Here is a 7,514-nt window from a genome sequence, read left to right on the forward strand (position 1 = left end):
GGTGGCAAACACCCCATGATAGCAATGAAATTAAATGCTCACTAGATTAATTTCATAACTTTTTATATTTGAATCGGTGCTGCCTTTTAACATATTGAATTTATTTTTCTGTATCATAACGAGAGTTAGCAGCAAGTATAATAATATATTGCTAAATATTAATATTACACAATGCAATGAGACTACCAGTTCATTTCCAGCTCATAGATACCCTTGCCCAAGTACATGGAAGTCTCAAATAGACTGTTACAGAGGAGTTGAAGACATCCATTTAATGTGAATTGGAAAATACTTTGTAAAATATGAAAGTTGAGTTCATGTATTCACAAACGGCCTTTAGAAACTAGTAAGAACAGGAGGAAAAATACAGTTTCCTGTTGGGTGATATTTGGAGCTGTTACAGCCATCTTCAGAGGTGGAGCACAGGGCATGAAACCCCTGTAGAAAGTGAAAGGACATCACACCTGCTCTCTCCTGCAAGCTCCAGCCAGAGCACCTTCCTTCCAACAATTTGATTTTAGGCTGGTGAGGAACACTGAGTAAAACAATGACTAGTATTGTTTAGAATCACAAAACTTTTGCCAATTTTGATAGTGGAAATTAATTCACTGACTGAGATCCAACTTTGTTTAGATCGACCGACTTGTAGACAAGACTCTCACTATTCCAAAAGTGTACTGCACAATTCATGCTAATGAAACATTCTATATTATTTTTTGCTATTTTTTTGAAAAGTTAAAAATTCCTTAACTTTTTTATCCTTGGTACCACTACCACAATTTGCAGGGCAAAATACCTGATGTAATGAAAAGAAAAAGAAAAAGAAAAAGCTACAAGAGATAGAAGGCATCAGGAATGTACATTTAATTGACACTACACTGCATTAATCAGTAGCTGCACTTTTTGCAAACTGTGGCTGGGATGGTCCTGAACAGGAAGGGTTTCCTGTTCAAGTTGCAGTGACTTTCCTGACTATGGTCATTGTTCCTTCTGTGACAGATTTTTACAGTTCTTTTAATGCATTTGGGACAACTGTCTCAAAGTAACCTGCAGGTTTACTGACAACTCCTCTCTCTCCTGCTGAGAACTGTAGCCATTTCTGTTTTATTCTAAAACCTTCTGCTACCATGTCCACCACTTCTACCTTGAGAGCCACAGCCACCACCATATGAACTGCCTGACCTTCTTCCACCAGCATTGCCCCCTTTTTGTGTCGGTAATTTGACTGTTGTGCCCACTACAATTTCCAAAGTTATTATAGTTCCCACCACCACAATAGTCAACTCCATCAAAATTTCCTCCCTCATTGTAACCCTCGTATCCTCCTCCTCCACCACCATATCCACCGCCTTGGTTTCCATATCCCAGTCTACCACCTCCATAACCTCCTCTACTACTGTAACCAGGACCACCACCATAGTTGACACCATCACCTCCAAATCCACTATATCTACCATTACCACCTCCATAACAACCTCTGCTGCCACCACCTCCACCACCATAGCCTCCTCTTCCACTATGATGACAAAAGTTTCCTCCAAGACCCATACAGTTGACTGATCCACCTCCATGACCTCTTTGTGATCTAGCAGACTGCATCTCTTGTTTTGAAAGGGCCTTTTTTATTTCACATTTATGCCCATTAATAATGTGGTATTTCTTAACAATTTTTCTACTGTGTCATGATCATCAAAAGTTATAAAAGCAAATCCTCTCTTTTTCCGATTCTGCCTGTCTTCCAAAACTTCTATGGTTTCAATTTGCTATACTTTTCAAAAGTAATCTCTCAGATTATGTTCTTTCATATCCTCTTTAATACCACCAAGAAAGTTTCCTTCACCATTAAATGGGCACCTGGCCTTACAGGACCATCTCTCTTTGGTTCTACCACCTGCCCATCAACCTTGTGTGGCTGAACACACATTCCAGCATCCACCTCTTCTAGGTCACAAAACCAAAGCATCTGGAGCATCTTGTTTGGAGGTCTCTCATTACCACAGTCTGTAAGTGTACCCCATTTCTCAAACTGTTCCCTTAAGCTGTCATCTGGTTTCAAAGTTCATACCACCAATAAACAGTTCCCTTAGCTGTTCTGCTTCCGTTGGACCATGGCCCTCCATTTTGAGACCAGACTTACCTCTTCCAATTCAAATTCAATAACAGGAAAGTGTCCTGTATCCATTACTAGATGTTTTTATTTTTCTAACCCTCTATTAAAACTCATACTCAAATAAACCTAGGCATTCATTCTGACCAAAATCTTTTATTGATTTTTATATATGTATTAAGAAGCAAATTTTTAAAAATTGATATTTTCATCATACTTCAAAATCACAGATCTAAAATATTAAATAATTTCCATATAAATTTAGGTTAGTATATTTTCTCTACTAAATATCAGTGGTGAAGTTTAAAAATATATTTCAGTTTGTCACTGAAGTCAGTTTAATCATTTAATCTATACTAACAAATTAATAGTAAGTCTATTAACAAATAAGTTACATAAATAAATTCCTAAAAATAAAAATTATTTTTGACTTTTTTTATAGCTATTTCCTCCAAGGTGCAAGAACCCTTGAAGAAGGAGGCATGCCAACAAGATTCAGGAAGGTAAGTAGTCTTAGAAGGAAAGCTCCACCACCTCTTGCATTTGCAATGCCTAAGAGCTTCAGAGTTTACAAAATTAACAAGGGTCTTCTCTAGGGTTACGTGTTCCTTTTTATTGCTGGAAAGGAGAAAACTCTTGGATAGAGTTACTTGAACATTGAAATGCAATCTCCTGTATGCAGCTTTTGTGAATCCTTATCCATACTGGGAAAGACTTGTCAGTGATGTAGGTGCCTTTGAGTTACTTGTGTTCCTCTAAGAAAACATTCCTCAAAACTCTTATATGTAACCCTGTCAAACTCATATATTCCCCAAAGGTAGACTTAGGTAGAATAATGAATTTCCTATATCCGAGTTTCTTATCTTATGTGAATTTCCAGATGCTCATGTATAGTTGTGAAAAGGCACAAACGATATTATTAGAATTTTGATACATTATATCTTAGAAGACCTTCAAATACAGTTTTTCATGTCTTTTACCAATGCAAAGAAAGAAGGAATGAAAGAAATGAAGAAACAAAGAAAGAAGGAAGGAAAAAAGGAAGGAAGGAAGGGAGGAAGGAAGGAAGGAAGGAAGGAAGGAAGGAAGGAAGGAAGGAAGGAAGGAAAAAAGGAAGAAACTGTGGAAATCATACTAAATCTATGCCGATGAGAAATAAAAATTTGAAAGAACAACTAGAGAATTCCAAATAAATGAACCAAAATAAAATTATATTACCAAAGACAGGAAAATGGGTATTACTGTGGAGTATTGTTGTAAGCTCAGGAGCCTAGGATCAGGAAGACAAACACTACATATTCTCTCTTATGTGAAATCTAGCTTCTAGGTTTTTACACTTTTATTTGTGAGGAGTTTGTGAATGTAAATAGATTCCAGGAAACTAGAAAGGATGTTACATGAGAAAAACAATTTTAAGAAGAGTTAGAGGATGTGATGTAGACAATATGTGAGACAAAAATGCAAGAGAGAATACTAGTGGCTGGAAGAATGACAAAAAGAATTGATAACAGTAATTTGAAGGACAGGAGGAAGGGCCAGTGTGTGTTTGTCAATATCAAGCTTTTATGAGGATTATATAAGGAAATCAACAAAATTTCTTGCTTAAAGAACCCGTGAATAAAATGCTAATCATTTTATTTTGTTATGTATGTGATCTGATTTTTATATTATTTTTTTATGTGTAAATTTCTTGAATTTAGAAACAACTAGCTGTAGAACGTACATGCTAGAAATAATAAAACTGTGAATGGAGTATTATTATTACTACTATTATTATTATTTCATAATGAAGGGAACTTGGGAAATATCTGGCTTTACCCTTCTAAGAAAATAATTTGACTCTATCTTTATCCTACATGATGTAGTATTTCCAAAGAAAATAACTATTAGTGTTTATTGTTATCAAATAAAACACAGATTTCATGATGAAGATAGGTGTGAATAATCGTTGATTTGGAGTTGAACAGAAGAATGTGGATGAAGAGGAAACTTCTAAATATCTTTTTCTATTGGCCTTAGCAGTATTTTTGATCATTATACTCCTAAGATAGGTGAATTTTTGTTTTGCACTTTGCATTGTGTGAGTAAACACAAGGAACAGATGTCCAGAGGAATTCACAGAAGAGCATTTGACCTATTCAGAAAGAATTCAAGAAAATTTCAGCACAAACAAAATATTCTCTTTACACATTTACTAATAATTCACGAGTTCTAAAAATCCCATAACATGATATATCCAATCAAATGCAGCTTTTAAGATAACATATTCTTATAATATTTAATGGAAGTTAGACTATATGGTGTTTAGAATAATTTATGTTAGCATTTTGAATAATGTTTTCCTTATGACCAGTAAAAATTATCATGTGTTTATTATCTATTTTCATTTATTCTTTGAGAGGAGATAGCTTTATTTCTTTAGACCAATTTTGAAATAGATAGTTTGATTTTTGAAGATCAATTTCTTGAGTACCATATTATAAATGTTAGTACTTTATCAGATGCAGCATATGTTAACATTTTCTCTCATTTATGGGATGTTTTACAATCTTCTTCTGAAGCTTAAGTTTTAAGTCTTGATTTGATTTTTAGTTATGTATATGAAAAGAAACATGTCTGTTCATATTCTAAATCTGTATATCCAATAATGGCAATTTTATCTTGGTTGTAACCAAAACTGTCAACTTTGATTGAGGACCTTCCAGGAGCCAGCCCTGGTGGGAGGTGTTCTTCTTGAGTCAGCTGAGGAGGAAAGAGTGTCAGCGGGGTAAGACTTGGTCTTATTAAATTCTGGGGTTAGACTTTGAGGGGAGGGGAAATGGCTTATGTGATCCATTCCATGTATAGTTACTAACCCCAGACTCTATTGTAGATGCCCACAAGTGCTTGCCAATAGGAGCCTGACATAGCTGTCACATGGGAAGCTCTGCTAGTACATGACAAATAGAGAGGGGAACACTCTCAGCCAGTTATTGAACTAAGCTCAAATCCAAATGGATCAAGGACCTCCACATAAAGCCAGACACTCTGAAGCTAATAGAAAAGAAACTTGGAAAGACCCTTGAGGACATCGGTACAGGGGGAAATGCCGCGGTGGCCCAGTGATGTCTGTAAAAATGATATTTTACAGACAGAGGCAGAAAAGAAATGCCTCCTGGGAATAATGGAACTCTCTGGAAGCTGTGGAAGCTGATAATCTCACCTGGCAATTTACTGTACTCTCTTACTTTCTGGCTATTTAAGATGGGCCTTTAGTTCTCAAGCAGCAGTTTGCCCTGACTTCCTCCCTTTCTCTCTTTACTGGGATTCCTAAAGCCTGGCTGATAATCCTGCCTTTGAAGTCTACTCACTGACTGCCAACCCCAGGTTTAGAGTTTCAGTGCCTTACCTCATAGTTGTTTACATAATTACTACCTTCCAACTACATGCAGGTTTTTATGACTGTGTGTATGTATATGAAGATGGCTCAGGCACTCCGGTATTTAAAGCATTAATTTAGTCAGGAAGTTTTTTGTTTTACAAGGTAAAAAGCTAAATGTTAGATAAGGATTTCTCACAAGAACTTGTTAAGACCCAGGTGGTATAAGAAACTTCAAACTCTTTGAAGGTTTGCTGTAAAGTATGAATGATTATATATTCTAATCAGGAAGTTTGATGGCATCTGTAAATTGATCTTCTGTATCTGTTACTTGAGAAACTTTGTTCCTGATTGATGTTGCATTTCCTTGTACCAAATGGCTATGATAATTGTATCTGCCTCACTGGCTACATCTTTTCCACCATGTAATAAGGATACATGCTCTACTATGTTCATAGCAGCCCTATTTATAATTGCCAGATGCTGGAAAGAACCCAGGTATCACTCAACAGAAGAGTAGAAGCAAAAAATGTGGTATATCTACACAATGGAGTACTATTCAGCCATTAGAAACAATGAATTCATGAAATTCTTAGGCAAATGGATGGAGCTAGAGAACATCATACTAAGTGAGGTAACCCAGACTCAAAAGATGAATCATGGTATGCACTCACTAATAAGTGGGTGTTAACCTAGAAAACTGGAATACCCAAAACATAATCCACACATCAAATGAGGTAGAAGAAGAAAGGAAGAGTGGCCCCTTGTTCTGGAAAGACTCAGTGAAGCAGTATTCGGCAAAAGCAGAACAGGGAAGTGGGAAGGGGTGGGTGGGAGGACAGGGGGAGAGAAGCGGGCTTACGGGACTTTCGGGGAGTGGGGGGCTAGAAAAGGGGAAATCATTTGAAATGTAAATAAAAAAATATATCGAATAAAAAAAATTTAAAAAAAAAAGGCTACATCTTTTGAAATGGTAATACCAACTCTTCCTGTATAAAAATCCTTGCCTTAGAGCTCCAAAATACATTCAGTTCAAACCGCCTCTGTGTGTGTGTGGTTTGTTCTGTCTGTCATCTCAGCCGGACCTGTGCCTTCCTGGACCAGAGGACCCTGGTTATCCCACAGCAGACCCACAGTCTGTAACAGGGAAAGTTCCCGAACAGATCACCAATAGAGTAAGCTCTAAGATCAAGAATTGACAAATGGGACCTAATAAAATTACAAAGTTTCTGTAAGGCAAAGATACCATCAAAAGGACAAATCGGCATCCAACAAATTGGGAAAAGATCTTCACCAATCCTACATCAGATAGAGGGCTAATATCGACGATATACAAAGAACTCAAGAAGTTAGACCCCAGGAAACCAAATAACACTATTAAAAAATGGGTTACAGAGTTACGCAAAGAATTTTCACCTGAAGAACATCAGATGGCAGAGAAGCATCTTAAAAAAATGTTCAACTTCATTAGTCATTAGGGAAATGCAAATCAAAACAACCCTGAGATTTCAGCTTACACCTGTCAGAATGGCTAAGATTAAAAATTCAGGAGACAGCAGGTGTTGGCAAGGATATGGAGAAAGAGGAACACTCCTCCACTGCTGGTGGGGTTTCAAATTGGTACAACCACTCTGGAAATCAGTCTGGTGGTTCCTCAGAAAACTGGGCACCTCACTTCCAGAAGATCCTGCTATACCACTCCTGGGCATATACCCAGAGGATTCCCCACCATGTAATAAGGATACATGCTCCACTATGTTCATAGCAGCCCTATTTATAATAGCCAGAAGCTGGAAAGAACCCAGGTATCTCTCAACAGAAGAATGGATGCAAAAAAATGTGGTATATATACACAATGGAATACTATTCAGCCATTAGAAACAATTCATGAAATTCTTAGGCAAATGGATGGAGCTGGAGAACATCATACTAAGTGAGGTAACCCAGTCTTATAAGATCAATCATGATATGCACTCACTGATAAGTGGATATTAACCTAGAAACCTGGAATACCCAAAACATAATCCACACATCAAATGAGGTATAAGA

General features: G+C 36.9%; 1 pseudogene; it reads right to left on the reverse strand.

Moving 5' to 3' along the window:
- Positions 1-1,109: 1,109 nt before the first annotated feature.
- Positions 1,110-2,120, reverse strand: LOC127683259 (heterogeneous nuclear ribonucleoprotein A3-like; annotated as a pseudogene).
- Positions 2,121-7,514: the final 5,394 nt, after the last annotated feature.

The sequence above is a fragment of the Apodemus sylvaticus genome, chromosome 4 (assembly GCF_947179515.1).
Source record: "Apodemus sylvaticus chromosome 4, mApoSyl1.1, whole genome shotgun sequence".
NCBI lineage: Eukaryota > Metazoa > Chordata > Mammalia > Rodentia > Muridae > Apodemus > Apodemus sylvaticus.